A 23,922-nucleotide genomic window follows, 5' to 3' on the forward strand; every position below is an offset into this window, starting at 1 on the left:
AGGCAGAATAGACAAGATCCCCACCTTGGGGACCTTCACTGGAGGGTGAAGGGTGAGTGAATAGTAGGAGTAACAAATAATAGGCAGATAACTAAATATAAATCAAGTGGTGTTAACACAATGTATTTAGTGGGTGGTCAGGGAACATCTTCTAAGAGACATGAATTAAGTAAAGGAGGAAGGAGAAGGTAGAAGAGGAGCAATATTCTACAAACCAAAGACCAAAGTATTTCAAGACAGAGGAAGTCAAAAAAAAGGAGAAAGTCAGATGCTGTTGAGTGATGTGTAACAGGAGGGGCTGTCAGTAGCCATGTGACCCCTAGACAAGTTATGTACCTTATTGAAGCAATAATAGTCCATAATAACTTTCTGAGGATTGAGATAATTATGTAAATCACCTGTCACATAGTAGACCAGTAACTGAAGATTTTTTTCACATTTCATGTGTGTAATAAAACATGAACTTAAAAATTCACAGTGAAAGATATTTTTTAAATGGTCTCCATTCCATTTCTCACTGAATTTGCAGTATCTTCAATTAATTGCACATAAGCCAAAATATGGAAGTCAATAAGTTAAAGCATAATCACAGCGGAACTGTAGCTTTGTCTTTTTTAACAGACTATATCAGTAGCAAGCATTCACTTGATGTGTCAAGTCATGTCTTTCGTTATCACATGTTGTGTGAATTGTCATGTGTTTAAATATGCCAGGATTTTTCACTTTCAAACTGGCCGAGATCACTTGTTAAGAGAATAAGAGCTAAGAAAATCAAATATTTCAGCATTTATAGGAATCTGTCTTGCTAAATTACAGTTTCTATGAATGATCAGCAAATTATTTCCATTTTAAATCTAAGAAATAAGGAAATTGATTTGGTTCTTATCTGTTTCAGGCATTCCCTAATGACCTAGCATTGATTTTTAAACCTGCTTTCAATTTTATAGAATGGCTGAATAATATGACATTTGATCTAACCTCTATAGGAATGACAAAATGAGACTGTTAAGACTCTTTAAAGTAATATAAAATTATGGTATCTTTGTCTGGCTACTTCACAATATTGTCCCCTAAATTATTTTATAAAATCAGGCGTTAAAAATTCTACCAAAAAGTGTTGAAGAACAAAGATATACATTCAAGTGGGTGCTTTTAAATCTACTTAAATGTAAATGATATGTATTCATGCACTAGAGTTTCCTGCAGAAGAAATCTGTATGCTTTTTGAAAGTACAGCTCTCGCTCTTAGATGTTTAAAAGCTTGTCAGATACCTTACAGGGAAGGAAATAAAGTCATTTTACTCCAAGTAAATAATCTCTCCAAATTTTTTTGAGCACATTTATGTAGGTACTGAGAGAGATCAAGAGAATTCTTTTTCACGTTTTAAATTCAAAACATACCAGCTGCTACCTCAGCTATCCACTAGAGAAAGGGAGAATAACTAAATTTCTGCAGCCATGTGTAGAACTACACTTATTGAAATCCCAGGGAAAGCGTTTGTGTTTTGGATAATAGGGAAAATTCCATATGATATCTTGGATTGCATTTTCAATCATAGTCCTTGTACTGTCCGGTCAGTGTCTAAAAACACGTCATTCATTTAGAATGAAAACTCACACCTCAGAAGTCAGCCAGGTTTGGGGATTACAAGACATTTTATTTCAAATAATGTGACTATTCCTTGTTGTAAACACTGAATCCTTTGAATTTGGTTCAGAGAGGCCAGAGCTGAGTGACCCCCATTTAGTTATTTTTCCTCAAATAAATAGAGAATGAATGCTGTGTATTCTAAAGTATGTGGCTTTGATGAACTAATCTCACCCTATCATATATCTATTTTTGAGGTTTTTTTTTTTTTCCCTCTAGTCGTATTTCTGGTTTCAAGTACTTTTTAAAAATTCATCTTCCAGTTATTACAAGAAGTCAATTTATACATTGAGGATTACTCATATTTGCTCTCAAAGAGCTTCCTCGTTTCACCTAGCGTGTGTTTTCTAGAAGAAGACACAGTCAGATGTTTTTGCTCCTCTTAAGAAACCCCTGACAGGCCCACGACACTGGCTACTGCTGTAGCTGTACGTTTCTATACATAATTGATGACATGGGGCCCGCAGACAGCACAGTACACAAGCCATATAGATTACCATACTGTGAGGGCTCTTAGGTCTGTGAATTTTCCATTTTTGAATAGAAATAACTCCTTGCCAAGTAACAAAAATTCCAGAAGGAGTAAGTTTACCATAATAATAAATATTCTTCGGAGAACAAAGCCTTTGCCAGCAACAGAAGATTCTGACAGTCTTATTATCCTAACTTTATTACCCTCCTCTCCACTCCAACCGTCTCTGAACCCAGCAGCCCTGGAAATGTTTGGTTTGGCTGCCATTTTGGTAATGTATATATATTTTTTTAAGTTTAGTGCTAAGGAAAGTTGAAATTCCAGATGGCACTTTTTGAGGTCATCCCTTAATCTAGTTGCCCTTTATGGTTCTTTACTAGAAGGTGAGAAGGCTAGTAGATACTGGTCGCCTTTTTGAAAAAAATTACGTATTTATTTTTGGTTTTGTCGGGTCTTAGTTGCGGCATGCAGGATCTTGGTTGCAGCGTGGGGGCTTCTCTAGTTGTGGCTTGAGGGATCTTAGTTCCCTGACCAGAGATTGAATCTGCATTCCCTGCACTGGAAGGCAGATTCTTAACCACTGGACCACGAGGGAAGTCCCCGCTACTGGTCATCTTTTCATGAGCAATCTGTGAGGCTCTTGCCTCCAGAGAGGGATTGGTTACATCCTGTTCATCCTGTCTGACCTCTGTTCCCTCTAAACACCATGAGCACACTTCCTTGTGTTTAGTCCTTTGTGCATGTGCTGTCCCCCCACTGCCCAGACCATTTCCAGAACCTTCCACCTCCACCCTTCTCTTGACTCTTCCTACTCATCATTCTGGCCTCAGTTCAGAATTCCACATTCAGTTAGATTCGGTGAGCAGCCCTTTCTCTCCCATTCCTTGGCCTCTACCTTTTTTACTTTGCCAGTGCCGGACATCACATCTTATTTGGTAGAGACCAGGCCACCTCTAACATTGTTTCCCCAGCTTCTAGGATATGCCTGCCATAGAACTGTGTCTGATAGTTGAATTTGTTGAGTGGAACTACAGAGATACTGACAATATAAAATTGAACTTAAACATAAAAGTGATGATACAGAGTATTAGGTTTTAGATGATAAATTGTCCAAATCTGTAGTATTCCTAGATTTACACTTAGTTTTACTTATGTGATATTTATTCTTAAGAATGCTGTGATAACCAAAAAAAAAAAAAAATAGATTCAAACTACAACTACGTTTTGTCTTTAAAGACTAGCTTGTAATTTCAAATGGCCAGGTTAATATAAATAAAACCTGTGTTTATTATGAAATAAACACACTGAAAATTCTTTATAAAACCAAACTGGGGAGGAGGCCATGTATCTATTTAATTTGGAGAGTTTAGGCTCATTGCTTTATCTGGCTTCATTTCCTTTTTAAAAAATATAATTTCTTAAACAGCAAAGTTTTTTATTTTTTTCTAAATCTTAACTTGTATACTATCCAGTTCTAGATGTCTAAAACAGAATACCATTTTTGTCATCATCTCTTGGACTGCCCTTATGCTTTTGGAACACAGAATGTACATATGTCTATTTCTCTTTTAATCAGTGAAAAATAGAACACTACTAGAGCTACAATAGGGCTTCCCTGGTGTCTCAGAGGGTAAAGCGTCTGCCTACAATGCGGGAGACCAGGGTTCAATCCCTGGGTTGGGAAGATCCCTGGAGAAGGAAATGGCAACCCACTCCAGTACTCTTGCCTGGAGAATTCCACGGACTGAGAGGCCTGGTAGGCTACAGTCCATGGGGTTGCAAAGAGTCGGACACGACTGAGCGACTTCACTTCACTTCAAAGCTACAATACAAAAATGACTTTCTATTGTTTTTTTAAACACCTTTTATTCCAGAATATATTCCACAGTTCTCCATAAGGGTCACTCATCAATTGCTCACTAGCTTCCTAAACTTTGTAAATCTTTTGTTGATTTCTCTGAGAAACAGTTTTGAGTCCCAAGCTTATAATTGAAGATTAAGCTCATAAATTACTATTTTTGTATTATAGACTCTAGAATTAAACTGTTTGAGTTCATATCTTGACCTCAAAAATTAATGCTTTATCTTCTGTGTCCCTTGATTTCTTCTTCAATAAGTGGGGATAATCATTTGGTTTGTTTTCAGGATTATATGACACTGGCAAAGTACATAGAACAGTGTCTGTGCTAAAAAAATACTATTTATTGTTACTATAATTCATCAGTCCTAGAAGCAAGAAATTATTTATTCCTCCATTCAAAAATATTAATTGCACTCCTACTATGTCATGACAAAATGTGGTCCACTGGAGAAGGGAATTGCAAACCAATTCAATATTCTTCCCTTGAGAACCCCACGAACAGTATGAAAAGGCAAAAAGATAGGACACTGAAAGGTGAACTCCCCAGGTTGTTAGGTGCCCAATATGCTACTGGAGAACAGTGGAGAAATAACTCCAGTAAGAATGAAGAGATGGAGCCAAAGCAAAAACAACGCCCAGTTGTAGATGTGACTGGTGATAGTAGTCATAAAGAACGCCATAAAGAACAATATTGCATAGGCAGCTGGAATGTTAGGTCCAGAATCAAGGTAAACTGGAAGTGGTCAAACAGGAGATGGCAAGAGTGAACATAGATGTTTTAGGAATCAGTGAAATAAAATGGACTGAAATGGGTGAATTTATGACCATTATATCTACTACTGTGGGCAAAAATCCCTTAGAAGAAATGGAGTAGCCCTCATATTCAACAAGAGTCCGAAATGCAGTACTTGGATGCAATCTCAAAAACGACAGAATGATCTGTTTCCAAGGCAAACAATTCAATATCACAGTAATCCAAGTTTATGCCCCAACCAGTAATGCTGAGGAAGTGGAAGCTGAATGGTTCTATGATGACCTACAAGACCTTCTAAAACTAACACCCAAAAAAAGATGTCCTTTTCATGATAGGGGACTGGAATGCAAAAGTAGAAACTCAAGAGATACTTGGAGTAACAGGCAAGTTTGGCCTTGGAGTACAAAATGAAGTAGGGAAAAGACTAACAGAGTTTTGCCAAGAGAATGCACTGGTCATAGAAAACACGCTCTTCCAACACCACAAGAGATGACTCTGTACATGGACATCGGTCAATACCAAAATCAGATTGATTACATTCTTTGAAGCCAAAGATGGAGAAGCTCTATATAGTCAGCAAAAACAAAACCAGGAGCTGACAGTGGCTCAGATCATGAACTCCTTATTGCAAAATTCAGACTTAAATTGAAGAAAGTAGGGAAAACCACTAGACCATTCAGGTATGACCTAAATCAAATCCCTTATGATTATACAGTGGAAGCGACAAACAGGTTCAAGGGATTAGATCTGATAGACAGAGTACCTGAAAAACTATGGACGGAGGTTCGTGACATTGTACATGAGGCAGGGATCAAGACCATCCCCAAGAAAAAGAAATGCAAAAAGGCAAAGTGGTTGTCTGAGGAGGCCTTACAAATAGCTGAGAAAAGAAGAGAAGCGAAAGGCAAAGGAGAAAAGAAAAATTATACCCATTTGAATGCAGAGTTCCAAAGAACAGCAAGGAATAGCAAGAAAACTTTCCTCAGTGATCAATAAGAAATAGAGGAAAACAATAGAATGGGAAAGACTAGGGATCTCTTCAAGAAAATTAGAGATACCAAGGGAACATTTCATGCAAATATGGGCACAATAAAGGACAGAAATCGCATGGACCTAGCAGAAGCAGAAGATATTAAGAAGAGGTGGCAAGAATACACAGAACTGTACAAAAAAGATCTTCACGACCCAGATAATCACAATGGTGCTATCACTCACCTAGAGCTAGACATCCTGAAGTGCGAAGTCAAGTGGACCTTAGGAAACATCACTACGAACAAAGTTAGTAGAGGTGATGGAATTCCAGTTGAGCTATTTCAAGTCCTAAAAGATGATACTGTGAAAGTGCTGCACTCAATATGCCAGCAAATTTGGAAAACTCAGCAGTGGCCACAGGACTGGAAAAGATCAGTTTTCATTCCAATCCCCAAGAAAGGCAATGCCAAAGAATATTCAAATTACCGCACAATTGCTCTCATCTCACACGCTAGCAAAGTAATTCTCAAAATTCTCCAAGTGAGTCTTCAACAATACGTGAACTGTGAACCTCAAGGTGTTCAAGCTGGATTTAGAAAAGGCAGAGGAACGAGAGATCAAATTGCTAACATCTTTTGGATCATCAAAAAGCATGAGAGTTCAAGAAAAACATCTACTTATGCTTCATTGGCTATGCTAAAGGCTTTGACTATGTGGATCATGACAGACTGTGGAAAATTCTTCAAGAGAAGGGAATACCAGACCACCTGACCTGCCTTCTGAAAAATCTGTATGCAGGTCAAGAAGCAACAGTTAGAACTGGACATGGAACAACAGACTGGTTCCAAATCAGGAGAGTATGTCAAGGCTGTATATTGTCATCCTGTTTATTTAACTTATATGCAGAGTACATCATGAGGAACGCTGGGCTGGATGAAGCACAAGCTGGAATCAAGATTGCTGGGAGAAATGTCAGTAACCTCAGATATGCATATGATACCACCCTTATGTTAGAAAGTGAAGAAGAACTAAAGAACCTCTTCATGAAAGTGAAAGAGGAGAGTGAAAAAGTTGGCTTAAAACTCAACATTTGGAAAATTAAGATCATGGTATCTGGTCCCATGACTTCATGGCAAATAGATTGGGAAACAATGGAAACAGTGACAAACTTTCTTTTCTTGGACTCCAAAATCACTGCAGATGGTGACTGCAGCCATGAAATTAAGAGACACTTGCTCCCTAGAAGAAAAGCTATGACCAACCTAGACAGCATATTAAAAAGCAGAGACATTACTTTGCCAACAAAGGTCCATCTAGTCAAAGCTATGGTTTTTCCAGTAGTCATTTATGGATGTGAGAGTTGGACTATAAAGAAAGCTCAGTGCCAAAGAATTGATACTTTTGAACTGCGTTGTTGAAGAAGACTCTTGAGAGTCCCTTGGACTGCAAGGAGATCCAACCAGTTCATCCAAAAGGAAGTCAGTCCTGAATTTTCATCAGAAGCTCTGATGCTGAAGCTCCAATACTTTGGCCACCTGATGTGAAGAATTGACTCATTGGGAAACACCCTGATGCTGGGAAAGACTGAAGGCAGGAGGAGAAGGGGACGATAGAGGATGAGATGGTTGGATGGCATCACTGACTCGATGGACATGAGTTTGAGCAAGCTCCAGGAGTTGGTGATGGTCAGGGAGGCCTGGCATGCTGAAGTCCCTTGGGTCACAGAGTTCGACCTGACTGTGCAACTGAACTGAACTATGCCCTGGGCATTTTACAAGGTATAAGAAATACAAGATGACGTAAAAATAAGACCAATCCTGTTCCTCACAAAGCTTATATAGCCTAGAGGAAGACACACAGGAAATAATTTAAAAATCATACAAATAACAGTCAAATTTTTACTGTGGTGAGTTATCCAGAGGAGACCCATGATACCATGAGAGTACATGTTCAGGGGAAATTGACGTTGGCAGGAAGATGTCCTTGATGACTCAAGGAATTCAAACTCTGCAGGTGGAAGGGAACAAAACTCAGTCAAGGAAATGACTTGACCAAGGACTGGACCCAGGTCTGGAGCATGGAGAGCCTGGTAGAGAATAAGGAGAGATGAAGATGGAGATGTAGGCTGAAATAGATCATACGGGATGTTGTAGGCCACTCAGTTCAGTTCAGTTCAGTCACTCAGTCGTGTCCAACTCTCCGTGACAAAGACAAGTTGGAAATCCAAGAAGGGTAGCATTTCATTGTGGATGCTGTATTGGAATCTCCCAGATTCTAAGAGTTAAGCAAAGGTCGAGAACAACAACTACTCTAGATGTAGCATTGGTCACAGGTCACGTTTTGAAATCCAAATATTTGTCATTGTACCCTCCTGACTCCCTCTCTGCTCCCTCATTTCACCTGGCCCCCTAGCTCTCCTACCACTATTGACCCCCTGTATCAATCTTGACAGATCCACCTTGCCCAGGTAAGAGATACCTGCCCCCAGATGCTCTACCCTCCCTGATTTGCAGCAAAGTTCATTCTGGGAGATGTTTTATATTCACAGTATTCACAGTATTCATAGGAAAGCCCCCAGATAGAATTGATTTAGACTAAGCTGTGAGTACGGGCTTCCCTGGTGGCTTAGATGGTAAAGAATCCGCATGCAGGGCAGGTTAACCTGGGTTCGATCCCTGGGTGGGGAATACCCGCTGGAGAAGGAAATGGCTACCCACTCTGGGTATTCTTGCCTGGAGAATTCTGTGGATGGAGGAGCCTGGCGGGCTATAGTCCGTGGGGCCACAGAGAGTCAGACACTGACTGAGCGGCTATCACTTTCAAGATGGGAATAGCTTACCTCAATTACAGCATTCTCAAACTTTTGGGACCCTTTTACATTCTTAACATTTGTTGAAAACCACAAGGCGCTTTCATTTGGTTATATCTATCTGTATTTATCATGTTTGAAAATAAAACTGAGAAATTAATTGATTTAAAAATAACAATAAGTGCTGTGGTATGTAAACATACATATATTTATGAAAAGTGACTTTATTTTCCAAAACAAAAAGAAAAGTTAATGAGAAGAATATCTCTGTTTAACATTTTGCAAATCTCTTTAATGTCTGGCTTAGCACAAGACAGCCTTAGTCTCCTTTCTGTTTCTGTATAAAATCTTCCAATATCACATGTTGGGTAGCCTCTGGAAAACTTCAGTGTACACTGTGAAAGATGGAAGGTGAAAAAGGCAAATAGTGTCTTACTTAGTAGAAAATAGCTTTTTTGTCTCACTGTCCCCCCAAAATGGTCTTAGGGACCCCAGGGTCCCTAGACCATGCTGTAGGAACTACTGCTCTAGAAGATATGCACTTAAAAAAAAAAATCGGAGATGCTTATTAAATCAAAGGATGCTCAAAAAAAAGGAAAAAGATGCTCATCTGAGATCGCATTTCAGGCAATCTAAAAAGTGAATTGAAAGAATTCAGCAGTGCGGCTCTAATCTGCTTCTGCCTTTTATCACCTCTTCCATACATCTGTATTTGACTGTGTTAAATTCTCTAAAAATTCCAAATGACTTTTAATGTTATTAGAGACTCTTGTGGATGTTTAGACAGTACTTGAAATACCTGAAACATGCTGATTTTGCCTTGGTTTCGGGTGTAAGGCTTATTCCCCATACAGAGCAAATTGTGATTCCCTCTCGACTTCCTCTGGGCATCAGATCACTTAGCTTTCTACAGCACAGCCTCACCTGGAGACCACAGCTTCACCAGTTTTATCTTTCAAGAAGAACTGATTTGTGATGGGTAGCTAAAGTAACAAGAGGTTTTTTCATCTCTGTGGTCTCTTCTAGTTCAGAAATGACGTGATTTTATATTATTTTCTTTGGAGGCACGTAAATTCTTTCTGAAGACAGCTAAAAATATTTGGAATGATATATCATTTCAAGTGAGTTGGGCTTCTCTCCATGACAAACTCAAAGGACTGCATTCCTTTAGATGAATTTTGTTGCATTTGTCAAAAATTTATTCTCATTTCCTTTAATCACACCTTGTACCATAAGTTCCACCATTACCAAATGCCCTTTCAAAATGTAAGTTTATCATATATTTCTATCCATTCAATATTAAATGTTTCATATTATGCCACTGCCCAGCCCCCAGGCATACAAGTGGCTGCAGGGAGAGAAGACCCTGCCAATGGAGGAAGACCCCTAAGTCTTATGTTTTTCTTGAACCAGTAACTCATTATGGAGAATTTAAGTCTCTTGACCACTAGAGTTTATCTGCTGAATCATTAGTAACTTCTGTTCTTTAACGAGGGACATATATAAATTATGTAAACAGTCTAGGAGGACAGCTCAAAACCCATTTGCACACCTTCATTTGAACTGAAGTTTCTGGCTTTTCTTGTAGATTGTGTCATTCGTAGATTGATGGTTAGGGGTGTGTTGGGCTTGGTTGGAGATCATGAATAAGTGGCCCACAGGCTTCATACAGACCCCAGATGCGCTTTCTTTGGCCTGTATAGCAGGATGTCTACCTGTGTATATGTGTTGCTTTTGTTTTTCATCTGGATTTGAATGTATGTACTCTGTTTTTCTCTAGGTTGCCCTCACTCGTTATTATCTTAAAAGTGGGCTGATTCAGACGTTAACCTTGTGGGTCCATGCCACCATCAGTATTTTAATTATTAACTCTACAAGCAGTCACATCTAGGGGGACAGGAAAATATTGTAGAACCCAAGAACACAATATGTACTGTGAAATAAGAAATCGCCTAATAGAAAATGATTTAAGAATATGTAATTGCTGATTTTTAAATTCTTGGATTCATACGAAAACATAACATGAGAGACAAATGAAAAATAATAACTGATTAAGAACCATGCCTCAAAATAACATTTATAATACAGAGATATTTTAAATAGCTTAACATAGAAGCTAGAATATGAAAATATGTTCTGTGAAAGGGAGTCATGTCTTTCTGCAGGTCATCTATCAAACCTTTACTTTTATGTTATTTTTATTATTTGTATGTCACTCATTTATCTAGAAAAATATGTAATATACATTTAAATATATAGGATCAGAACTAACTTATGAAGTGCAGAACTTTGCAGTGTTGGTTTATCTGGAAGGTCCCACAGCACCACCTAGCGCCCTGTATTTTATTTTGCATAATATTTTTATAAAGTAAAAAATTCTTATGATCATATTTTAATATCAAATCTGACACTGAAATAAAGTCATGGTTTAAAGCAGTATTATAAATAAGCTGAGATAAATTAATTCTTACATGTTTACTTGAAGAATTTTAAGTGGAACACAAAAAATGATTGTATAACACAAAACCATTATAAAAATTGACTAGAAAAAAAAAATCATTTCTAATTCACAACCAAAGACACGCTTCCATGCTATGTGAGCTAAGAAGTTATTGATAAGTTTTTTATCCAAAGCAGATGGTGATTCCTTTTTTCAAATGTACTACTCTATAGGAAAGGTAATTTTTCCAGGTTTCTTTTTGAAATCTGTAAATTCCTGGTCTTCCTAAATTAAAACACACCAATTAATGACATATTCCACAGCTCTTATCAATTCCAGACAAAATTATGTAACCACTTTAAAAACTAGAATTTTGAGGATTTTGGAGTTAGAATGTTATAAAATACTTCTATATTGAAAAATAAAATGAGTCAAAAGAAGGAGATACACTTATATATTACTTTATGGAAAGCACCTCAAGAAACATAGTGAAACAGGAAAAAATAAAGCTATGTGCAGAATACTGTGTAAAGTATGACTGTCTCAAAAGTGTAAGTTTGAATAATTTAAGAAGACTGGATGAGTGGGAAGAAGGATGGATAAATACTGGTATATTCTTTTCTTTTCTGGAAAGAGTCACAAGAAACTGTTAACATCTCTGGAAAGAGTAGAGTGCTAGGAAATTTCACTTTTCCATGCCATTAATATTTTTCTAATCAAGTTTGTATATTTATTTAAGGTCAACAAGTGTTCTTTGAATATTAAGATCATAAAGCATTTAATTTTTCCTTGTAATATTTTTATAAATTAAAAACAAAGTATAATTTTTTAATTAGAAAAAGAAACTAGTGTTATGAGACATTGTAAGTATCTATCTCATTAGCTTATCTTTTCAGGTTTCATGATATGTCTTTTTATTAGCAGGGATATAAGCTCCAAGAAGGCAAGAAATTCCGTCAGATTAATCACACTGTCTCTTGACTTCCAGGATGGTCTGCGGGACGTTGTGAGTGCCCAGTAAACGAATGCTGAATGAGGGAATGGATGAGGGCGCAGCACGTTATGTCCAAACGTCGAATAGTCACGAGCTGTCACAGGAGACGTTTACTCTGCTTGCAAATGTATACATACACACGTTTAGTTGCATAGTTATGTCTGACACCATTTAACACATGAACATTGATAATTATTGCTTCAAACTTCAGAATAACAAAGGCAGTTAATTATATTTTGAGATGCTTATGGCTTTTTTTTGCTATTCTTAATTAGATTTTATGCATTCATGTTAGCTATATTTGGAACTCAGTCATCATGAAATTCAATCAAAATGTTTACTAAAGAACAAAACTCTCATCACTTACAGTTTATATTTCATACTATCCATCACAGTGACCTAAATGGTTGCTACTTTAAAGTTACCCAAATGGTTACTACTTCCTGCAATAGCACTTATATTAATCATAAAATGCTAATTACTGATTATTAAGTATATTCAATTTCTAATTACATACTTAAAATTTCATGACATTTTATAGCTACCTGTTAGTGAAAATCCATTCATAGACATAAATCGTATTATTTAAATGTACAGTGGTTCTTACTGATGCGATGTGCATAGTTCTTTTTTTTTTTTTGGACCGTTAAAATGTGTAAAAGTTGCCCTCTACTGGGGAACTAGAAAAATTATATTTACATAGATTTCCAGTTTTCTTAAAGACTCTTGGTTAAAGTTATTGACGTGATTTACTTAATGATCACTTCTTGCTCTCTGGCACTTTTAAGTTGCAAAGATATTGAAGTGATTTTCAGAGTACATATCAAAATAAATATAAATATCCACCTGCCAATGCAGGAGACACAGGTTCAATCCCTGGGACAGAAAGATCCCCTGGAGAAGGAAATGGCAACCCACTCCAGTATTTTTACCTGGAGAATTCCATGGACAGAGGAACCTAGTGGGCTACACACTCCATGGGGTCACAAAGAGTCAGACATGACTCAGCAACTAAACAACAAAAAGGATACCTACTGATATCTTTTAATGAAAATATTGGCTATTCCTTCTTAGTGACAGCACCCCATAGCATAGTTCCAGAAATCACTGTTTAGGGATGAGTCTTTTCTGAAACTTTAAGGGGAATTAGCTGTAGTTAGTTACATAATCAAAACAGTTAATATTGTTTTAGCAACTCACCATAGGAATTTTGAGGATAAAAGTCTAAGCACTCTAAAAAAATGTAGCTAGCTCATTTGTATTTTCCTAGGTCATAAGTGAAATTTAATTATGCAGTAGTGATATATTTATTGTATTAATTATCGACCTTTTTATACCAAAAAGTAAAATCACATGACCATAAAATGGCATAGTCTGTTTCAATTCAGTTCAGTTCAGTTGCTCAGTCATGTCCAACTCTTTGCAGGCCCATGGACTGCAGCACACCAGGCTTTCCTGTCCATCACCGGAGTTTCCTGTCCATAAACTACCGGAGTTTACTCAAACTCATCTCCATTGAGTCAGTGATGCCATCCAACCATCTCATCCTCTGTTGTCCCCTTCTCCTCCCACCTTCAATCGTTCCCAGCATCAGGTTCTTTTCAAATGAGTCAGTTCTTCACATCAGGTGGCCAAAGTATTGGAGTTGCAGCTTCAGCATCAGTCCTTCCAGTGAAAATTCAGGACTGATTTCCTTTTGGATGGACTCATTGGATCTCCTTGCAGTCCAAGGGACTCTCAAGAGTCTTCTCCAATACCACAGTTCAAAAGCATCAATTCTGTGGCACTTAGCCTTCTTTATAGTCCAACTCTCACATCCATACATGACTACTGGAAAAACCACAGCTTTGACTAGATGGACCTTTGTTGGCAAAGTAATGTTTCTGCTTTTTAATATGCTGTCTAGGTTGGTCATAACTTTTCTTCCAACTAGCAAGTGTCTTTTAATTTCATAGCTGCAGTCACTGTCTGCAGTGATTTTGAAGCCAAGAAAATTAAGGTCTGTCACTGTTTGCACTGTTTCCCCATCTATTTGCCATGAAGTGATGGGACCAGATGCCATGATCTTTGTTTTCTGAATGTTGAGTTTTAAGCCAACTTTTTCACTCTCCTCTTTTACTTTCATCAAGAGGCTCTTTAGTTCTTCTTCACTATCTGCCATAAGGGTGGTGTCATCTGCATATCTGAGGTTATTGATATTTCTCCCGGCAATCTTGATTCCAACTTGTGCTTCCTCCAGTCCAGTGTTTCTCATGATGTACTCTGCATAGAAGTTAAATAAGCAGGGTGACAATATACTGCCTTGATATACTCCTTTCCCAATTTGGAACCAGTCTGTTGTTCCATGTCCAGTTCTAACTGTTGCTTCCTGACCTGCATACAGATTTCTCGAAAGGCAGGTCAGATTGTCTGATATTTTTAGCTCTTTAAGAAATTTCCACAGTTTGTTGTGATCCACACAGTCAAAGGCTTTGGTATAGTCTTTTACCAGTTCTTAAAAGCTGGTAAAGACAGTGTTCCTCCTCACCTCATCTGTACTCTTCCCTCTGCTTCTAGAAATCCTGTCAGACTTTGGGTAGCACTGCCCTGTTGCTGCTGCTGCTAAGCCGCTTCAGTCGTGTCCAACTCTGTGCGACCCCACAGACGGCAGCCCACCAGGTTCCCTGTCCCTGGGATTCTCCAGACAAGAACACTGGAGTGGGTTGGCATTTCCCTCTCCAATGCATGAAAGTGAAGAGTGAAAGTGAAGTTGCTCAGTCATGTCCGACTCTTAATGGACCCCTGGACTGCAGCCTACCAGGCTCCTCCATCCACGGGATTTTCCAGGCAGGAGTACTGGAGTGGGGTGCCATTGCCTTCTCCGAGCACTGCCCTAGAGAGGTTCAATAGCTAGATTCCGTCTTCTTCAGACCCCAGAATCACATTCTATTTTTTTCTTCTCCCACCTGCTTGTATTTAATAAATCCAAACGTGTTGTTGAGGAGAAGCCTGTTTAACACAGACATCAATGGTGGGGCTTGGGTAGAAAAGGCTGCCCAAATTCAGCCTCGCTATAGGGTCCTACAGCCTCTGCCTTGGTGATGGCAGGAGGGTTTGTGGACTAAGTACACTCGCATGAGGAACAGCCTTTATTAGGGGTCAGTGGTTCATCTGCCTCCTTCCCCTGGCTGAAGCCTCTCTGAATCATAAAGTTCAGGACCACTTGGCTCTGGCTTAGGGGTATTATAAAAACTAGAGTAAATCAGACCATTGATATATGAGACAAGGCAAGTGGAGTGCAGCTGTCTCCATTCATTTCGTCCATCTTCACACTTGGTATTGATCGTCACAGCTAAATCTAGTGGCAGCGTGTGCTATCATTTAGACACATCCAAAAGAAACAGATGAGCTGTGCCAGACCCATTCATTTCACATGTGCACATGTGGTCTGAGTTTTTGTTTGTTTGTTTGCTTTTATTGGAGTATAATTGATTTACAATGTTGTGTTAGTTTCTGCTGTACAACGATTGAATCAGCTATACATATATATATATATCCACTCTTTTATAGTTTCTTTTCCTGTATAGTTCAATACAGAATATTGAATAAAGTTCCCTGTGCTATACATTAGGTTCTTATTAGTTATTTCTTTTATATATGTTGTTGTTGTTTAGTTGCTAAGTCATATCCAGCTCTGCGACCCCATGGATAATAGCCTACTGTGGCACCCCACTCCAGCACTCTTGCCTAGAAAATCCCATGGACGGAGGAGCCTGGTAGGCTGCAGTCCATGGCACAGTGAAGAGTCGGACACGACTGAGAGACTTCACTTGCACTTTTCACTTTCATGCATTGGAGAAGGAAATGGCAACCCACTCCAGTGTTCTTGCCTGGAGAATCCCAGGGATGGGGGAGCCTCGTGGACTGCCATCTATGGGGTCGCACAGAGTCGGACATGACTGAAACAACTAACCCTGAAGCTATGGTTAAAAGACCCTGACTCCCTGGGCCTCAAATTTGCAGTTTGTTAAGTGAGATAGCAAATTATCCTACTATTCCTTTCAGCTAAAATTCTCTGATCTCTAAATTTTCAGTGAACTCTTAACCCCTGTGTAAGCATGCAATGGTAGAGACTGGATTCTGGGGCCAGATGGATGGCTTACTTCCTCATTCTTCCACTTATTGTTTGGGAATTTCATATTCTTCTGTCTGTACACTTCAACTTTCTCCTCTGTAATATGGGCATCATTGGTTTGCTGTGAGGCCTGAATGAGTTAGTATACCCAATGAGCCATACAACAGTTCCTGACACATACAAAGTAGGCATTCCATAAATGTCAACTAATCTCATTAATTACAAACGTGATATTAAAGCATTTCATAAAATCTTTCTCATCAAATGTTTAGTTTTTAATAAGTATTTTATTGATTTATTATTTATTTTGGACTGCACTGGTTTTTGTTGCTGCGTGCAGGCTTTCTCTAGTTTGGGGGAGCAGGGGCTACTCTCTAGTTGTGGTACACGGACTTCTCATTGTGGCGGCTTCTCTTGTTGCAGAGCACAAGCTCTAGAGTTTGTGGGCTCAGTTGCATGTATAGGCTCAGTTACTCAGCAGCAGCTGAAATCTTCCTGGAACAGGGCTTGAACCCTTGTCCCCTGAATTAGCAGGCAGATTCCCAACCTCTGACCACCAGGGCGGTGCTTGAGAGAAGCACCTGTGCTGCTGCCTGAGGGAAGCACTTGTGGACATGCATGCATTCATTCATTGGTTCAGCAAGAAATAATGTACTGAGCACCTAGTATATGTCAAGTGCTATTCTCTTATAGACATCAACGAACGTAGTGGTAGACAGACATTAAATCTTTTAAGCCAGTGAGTAGTATTCAGTGTCTCCCTAGTGACCTGAGAGAGTTACTTGGTGCGTTCTTTTCATATATTCATATGCCACTGGGAGAACACATGTGTGATCATCAATCCTATTTTAAATCTATATTATGTATTTTGTATTTGTTTCAGCCCATCCATTTCCTATATATGTTTTTCTTTTAAGTTTCCTCCTTCCTCCTTTCCTGTTTCATTTTTCTTTTTTAACAATTGTTCTTCCATTTGGCCAATCTCTTGACTCTTAACTTTGTTTTTTTCCTTTGGGTAGGGCAGCACCTGTTGGTAGTCTCTATACACCTCTGTTTTTTTGTTTGTTTGTTTTACCTATTAAACCAGGATAATCAATTTACTTACTAGATAATGCTCGTAAAGCACTTAGCACAGTTCCCATTATATAATGCACCTTAATAAATGTTGGCCCTTGTTATGATGGTGGTATTTGACGTCGTTAAAGTAGTGATTCCAAAGTAAGAGATGTGACAAGCTCCTGTGTATAAGATTCGGACCATATGAGCTTTAATGGAGATTAGGGAAATGGGACCATCCTTCTAACATTTTGTGAGAGTTGTGCTTGTTGCATAAAATGTTTGTTTTGCTACTAATGATCCTTAATAGGCTGCCATGTGCATTCCCAGAGAAAATAAACACTGCAGCCATATTGGCTTACAGCTGTGTGCCCACAGTGGAGGCCTGCAAGCCAAAGTGAACCCGGGCAAGTCCTTTTTTAGCTGCAAAAGCTGGTGTCATCAGAACAGAAAATATGACTTACTTTTGTCTTGCTGCTGTTGCTGCTGCTGCTGCTAAGTCACTTCAGTCGTGTCCGACTCTGTGTGACCCCATAGATGGAAGCCCACCAGGCTCCTCTGTCCCTGGGATTCTCCAGGCAAGAACACTGGAGCGCATTTTTGGTCTAATGGGTACTCTTCAGATATGCGTTTTTAAGAAACTCTTTTGGAAAATTACTTATTCGCATGTTAAGTCTATACACTTAGAAGTTATTCATATGAAAATTCTTGGATAGTACAGAAAGTTCCCACATTCATCTTGCTGTGAGGTTTAGCTGAATTTCAGATTGTTCTTATCACTGCTAATCTGGATAGAAAAATCCAGCTTAATATTTAACAGTTTTAATACGGGCCCATGAGTTTACATAGTCTGCAAAAATGACTGGCTTTTTCACTTAAAAAGTAAGAGGAAAAATCATGAATTTCAACACTGTTTTTCAGCTGTAACATAGATCACTATACAGTTCTAATAGGCAATGTACATGTTATTCTTCACGTGTGTTCTTGTGTATTGTTTTTCTCTTCTATAGCTCTGGACCTTAGACCCTAAATGCCACACATTCTGCCTGCGATTCAGCATCCTTAATGTCTCCCTCCTTGCTGGCTTTTCTCTTTACTTCTATCATCTCTTGCAAAGAACCATCTCCAGAGTAGAAATGGTAAACTAAATACTGGTAAAAGGAAAGTGGCTCAAGATAGGCAGACTCTATCTGCTGGCTCAGACAAATTACTTCGTCAGGTTCTGAGAAAACTAACGTTTGAGACTATTGAATCGGTATTTTTGACAGATCAAAAAGAAAAGGAGTAGAAGCAGCAGCTGGGCTTGAGCAAATGTCACTGCAAATATCAAAAAGAGGGAAAAGGTAGATTTTCAGTTCAGTTCAGTTCAGTTCAGTCGCTCAGTCGTGTCCGACTCTCCGCGACCCCATGAATCACAGCACGCCAGGCCTCCCTGTCCATCACCAACTCCCGGAGTTCACTCAAACTCATGTCCACAGAGTCGGTGATGCCATCCAGCCATCTCATTCTCCGTCGTCCCCTTCTCCTCCCGCCCCCAACCTTTCCCAGCATCAGAGTCTTTTCCAGTGAGTCAACTCGTCTCATGAGGTGGCCAAATTTTACACACTATTAACTCATAATTTTGTTTTCAGTCTGAAGAAAAGTTGGAAGACTAGATAATTAAATAGCATGTTATAAGCTGTTACAAAAGAACTGCTGTGATGTTTAGAAGCCAGCTTGGGTTCACTAAAAACAAAGTCATTAAAAATAAAAGTTTGTTACACTAATTTATTTTTTTTAATGTGATTGCCAATCCAAAACAATACTTACAGCATTGGTCCAAGTTATAGCCCTTGGGCCAAATTTGACCAGGCCCATTTGTTTACTCATCCTTTGTGCTGCTTCCCAGCTATGATTGTGGAGTTAAGGAATTTTTTAAAACAGTATTTATTTATGTGGCTGTACCAGGTATTAGTTGCAACATGTGGGATCTTTAGTTGCAACTTGTGAGATTTAGTTCCCCAACCAGGGATCGAACCCAGGTCCCCTGCATTGGGAGCTTGAAGCCTTAGCCACTGGATTACCAAGGAAGTTCCAGAGTTGAGTAATTGTTAAGAGAGTCTGTATGGTCAGCAATGCTTGAAATAATTATTATCTGACCTTATACAGAAAAGGTCTATTTACCTCTGCTCTGGAACCTAAATTGGTTCTTTTTGAATTTTATGTGTCTACAGATTACCTGGAAATCTTCTTTAAAATGCAGAAAATGATACAGTAGATCCAGTGGGATCTGCGTTTCACCAATTCCTGGCAAGCTTCCTGGTGAGGCTAGTGCTGCGGCTCTATAGATCACAGTTCAGTCTAGCTGGGATCTAGATTTCAAAAAGATTTAAAATTCCTCCATTTAGAAAAATCAAGAGACTGAATTGTGAGTTGGAAGTCAATTCAGTTGGTTCAACTCTTACTTATTTGAATGATAGTGCCCAAGAAGTATTAAAGGATCAGTGTTTATCTTGGAGGAAGTTTCTCTGGTCACTTAAAATTATATTTTAATGATGATTTCCCTGTGTAAGGACATTAGCTCAGTGATGACATTTGAAGGGAGCAATAATGAGCTTGATAGCTCAAATGTTTGGGTGGCCAGTATCAACTGGATTGGTCTACTGAGCATCTCCTCTGCTGGAAGACAGCTCTCCATGTGTTGCCTATGTTTCTGACCGTCTTGTGCTCCTGACTGCTCTGTGTTACCCTTTCTCCTTCCAAGGATGTTTGTATAGTGAACTACCTTGAAAGATACAAATAGTGTCTCCCTTTGGAGCAAATAGCAAGTTTGCTAACTGCCAATTAAAAAAGATTTGGATTCCCTAAACTCAGTATTTGAAAAGACCCTGATCCTGGGAAAGATTGAGGGCAGGAGGAAAAGGGGGCAACAGAGGATGAGATGGTTGATGGCATCACCGACTCGGTGGACATGAGTTTGGGTAAACTCCGGGAGTTGGTGATGGACAGGGAGGCCTGGCGTGCTGCGGTTCATGGGGTCGCAAAGAGTGGGACACGACTGAACGACTGAACTGAACTGAAACTCAGTATTCATTTCTTATAATGTAACCCACCATGGGTGCAGACATCCACCTGAGCCCATCTGCACTTGCCCCTTGACTTCAGGGCCAGGGGAACTGATGCTAACATCATGCTAGGTTACTTGCTATGCTATGTGTAAGTGGCTCAGTCTTTGATTCTGACTCAGCAGTCTTGTGTTTGCTTCCAGCATCCATGAAGCTATGGCAGGATAACTTATCTTCAAGTATCATAAAAATCTCAGCCCCTTCAGTTTTAGGCACCCTGTCCCACGAGTAACAGCCCAGGTTTTCAATCAGTAACTTACCTGTCTTCACTTCATTTTAGTAAAACTTTACACCTTCTACTTAATATAGGAAATGTGCTGTGCTCAGTGGCTCAGTCATGTCCAACTCTTTGCAACCCCATGGACTGTAGCTCACCACGGTCCTCTGTCCATGCTATTTTTCAGCAAGAACACTGGTCAGTCAGTCAGTTCAGTTGCTCAGTTGTGTCCAACTCTTTGCTTCCCCATGGACTTCAGCTTGCCAGGCTGCTCTGTCCATCATCAACTCCCGGAGCTTACTCAAACTCATGTCCATTGAGTCGGTGATACTACCCAACCATCTTATCCTCTGTTGTCCTCTTTGCCTGCCTCCTGCCTTCAGTCTTTCCCAGCATCAGGGTCTTTTCCAAGGAGCCAGTTCTTCGCATCAGATGGCCAAAGTATTGGAGCTTCAGCATCAGTCCTTCCAATGAATATTCAGGATTGATTTCCTTTAGGATTGACTGGTTGGATCTCCTTGCTGTCCAAGGGACTCTCAAGAGTCTTCTCCAACACCACAGTTCAAAAGCACCAATTCTTTGGTGCTCAGACTTCTTTGTGGTCCAACTCTCACATCTATACATGACTACTGGAAATGACTAGATGGACCTTTGTCAGCAAAGTAATGTCTCTGCTCTGTAATACACTGTCTAGGTTTATCAGAGCTTTTCTTCCAAGGAGCAAACATCTTTTAATTTTGTGACTACAGTTGCTGTCCGCAGTGATTTTAGAGCCCATGAAAAGAAAGTCTGTCACTGTTTCCATTGTTTCCCCATCTATTTCCATGAAGTGATGGGACCGGATGCCATGATCTTAGTTTTTTGAATGTTGAGTTTTAAGTCAGCTTTTTCACACTCCTTTTTCACCCTTTTCAAGAGGTTCTTTAGTTCTTCTTCGCTTTCTGCCATAAGAGTGGTGTCATCTGCACATCTGAGATTATTGATGTTTCTCCCGGCAATCTTGATTCCAGCTTGAGCTTCATACAGCCTGGCATTTTGCATGATGTACTCTGCATGGAAGTCAAATAAGTAGGGTGACAACATACAGCGCTGACGTACTCCTTTCCCAATTTGGAGCCAGTCTTCCCTCCATACAGGTTTCTCAGGAGGCAGGTCAGGTGGTCTGGTATTCCCATCTCTTTAAGAATTTTCTACAGTTTGTTGTGATTCACACAGTCAAATGCTTTAGCATAGTCAAAGAAGCAGAAGTAGATGTTTTTCTTGAAATCCCTTACTTTTTCTATGATCCAGCAGATTTTGGCAATTTGATCTCTGGTTCCTCTGCCTTTTCTAAATCCATCTTGTGCATCTGGAAGTTCTTGGTTCACTTACGGCTGAAGCTTAACTTGAAGGATTTTGAGCATTACCTTGCTAGCATGTGAAGTGAGTGCAGTTGTTCAGTAATCTGAACGTTCTTTGGCATTGTGCTTGTTTGGGACCGGAATGAAAACTGACCTTTTCCATATAGTTATAGTATGTATCCCTGTGTACTCTATTCCTTGCCTGTTTATCTTCTCTGTAAGAGTCAGCCACCAACCAGACGCTGAGGACGCACTTACCTGTAGCCACTGTCCACACTCCCCGGAGCCTGAGTCCCACGTATCCAACTACATCCAAAATCTCCAATAGTAGAGGCCTTCTTGTAAGCACCTCAAACTCACCTTCCCTAAGAAAAAGTTAATCTATACATCCCAATTTTTTCCCAGCCCTGTAATTGGGTCTGCAATCTACCTATATGGTCAAAAATCCCTTTATTCCAGAGACTAAGAAACTATCCTTCCTTTCTTTTCATCACCATCCCTCTAATATTTAGTCTACCAGTCTGCATTTCAAATGCACCTTGAATGTGTTGAGTCTCTTAATTTTGATCACTCTCCTTAGCAGAGTTCTCTAAGTTTCTCTCTCCTTAGCACAGATCAACTCCTGCCTGGATTACTGAACAGTCTCCTAGTTAACCTACCTCCCTTTAACTTTTCATCACGTTAATCTCTTCTCTAGACTATACCCAGAGTGAGATGTAGATAGATATATAAATATATGTAGATATATTTTTTGAGAATAAGATGATAGAGGCATTTCTTTTTTTTTTTTAATTAGAGGATAATTGCATTATAATATTGTGTTGGCTGGCCACTGTCACACATTAACATAGATTAGCCACAGGTATATATATGTCCCCTCTCTCCCGAACCACCTCCCATCTCCCCCCGGCCCGACCCCTCCAGGTTGTCACAGAGCACTGGGCTGAGCTCCGCATGTCACCCAGCAAATTCCCCCTTGCCATTTATCCTTCACATGGTAATGTGTATGTTTCCATGCCATTCTCTCAATCATCCTACCTCCCCTTCCCCCACTGTGTCCACAAGTCTCTTCTCCATGTCCACATCTTCATTGCTTCGCTGCAAATAGGTTCATCAGTACCATCTGTCTAAGTTACATATGCATGTGTATATACTAGAGAAGGGAATGGCAATCCACTCCAGTATTCTTGTCAGGAGAATCCCATGGACAGAGAGGAGCCTGTTGGGCTACAGTCCATGGTGGCGCAAAGAGTCAGACACGACTGAAGTGATTTAGCACGTGTACGTGCAATATAAATATACAATATTTGTCATTTTCTTTCTGACTTACTCTGTATGTCCTAGGTTCATCCACCTCATTAGGACTGACTCAAATGTATTCTTTTTTATGGCTGAGTAATATTCCACTGGGTATATGTACCACAATTTCTGTATCCATTCTTCTGTCGATGGACATCTAGGTTGTTTCCATGTCCTAGCTATTGTAAAAAGTGCTGCCATGAACATTAGGGTACATGTGTCTCTTTCAATTATGGTTTTCTCAGGGTATATGCCAAGATTATTGGGTCATATGGTAGTTCTACTTCTAGTTTTTTAAGGAGTCTCCATACTGTCTTCCATAGTGGCTGTATCAATTTACATTCCCACCAACAGTACAAGAGTGTTCCCTTTTCTCCACATCCTCTCCAGCATTTATAGATATTTTAGTTTGTAGATATTTTAACAATGGCCATTCTGACCGGTGTAAGGTGATACCTCGCAGCAATTTAGATTCACGTTTCTCTAATAATGAGCAATGTTAAGCATCTTTTCATGTGTTTGTTGGCCAAACAAACATCTCATGTAGCTCAGTACCAGAAAAACAAACAAAAAAATGGGCAGAAGACCTAAACAGACATTTCTCCAAAGAAGATAGAGGCATTTCTCAACAGAAGCATTGCAGTTACAGAAAGACAAGGTGGAAGTGCTTTCTATAATGGAAACTCTTTATGGGCATGGAGCATAACAGAAATGAAAAATCAAATAAAGACATATCATATCAGAGACTTGGCTTGAAAAACTAAAAAATCACTCTAAGTGCATTAGTGAGAATCAACCGTGGTTGTAGGACAAGAAAAACAGGAAAGAAAGAACAAAGATCT

The 23,922-nt window shown here is 39.4% G+C and overlaps 1 protein-coding gene across 7 annotated transcripts in view; it reads left to right on the top strand.

Annotated features, from left to right (window-relative positions):
- Positions 1-23,922, top strand: part of SLC10A7 (solute carrier family 10 member 7) — a 311,758-nt gene that overhangs the window by 198,392 nt on the left and 89,444 nt on the right. The window contains exon 5 of one of the 7 annotated variants that reach the window (XM_088827987.1): positions 11,945-15,626. The exons of the other annotated variants lie outside the window; for them this stretch is intronic. The gene's annotated coding sequence lies outside the window, so the exon portion shown is untranslated. Of the gene's footprint in view, positions 1-11,944; positions 15,627-23,922 lie in introns of those variants that run through there. 7 annotated transcript variants of the gene reach the window in all.

Source organism: Moschus berezovskii, chromosome 19, assembly GCF_049115385.1.
Source record: "Moschus berezovskii isolate FMDL1 chromosome 19, NW_MosBer_1.0, whole genome shotgun sequence".
Classification (NCBI taxonomy): domain Eukaryota; kingdom Metazoa; phylum Chordata; class Mammalia; order Artiodactyla; family Moschidae; genus Moschus; species Moschus berezovskii.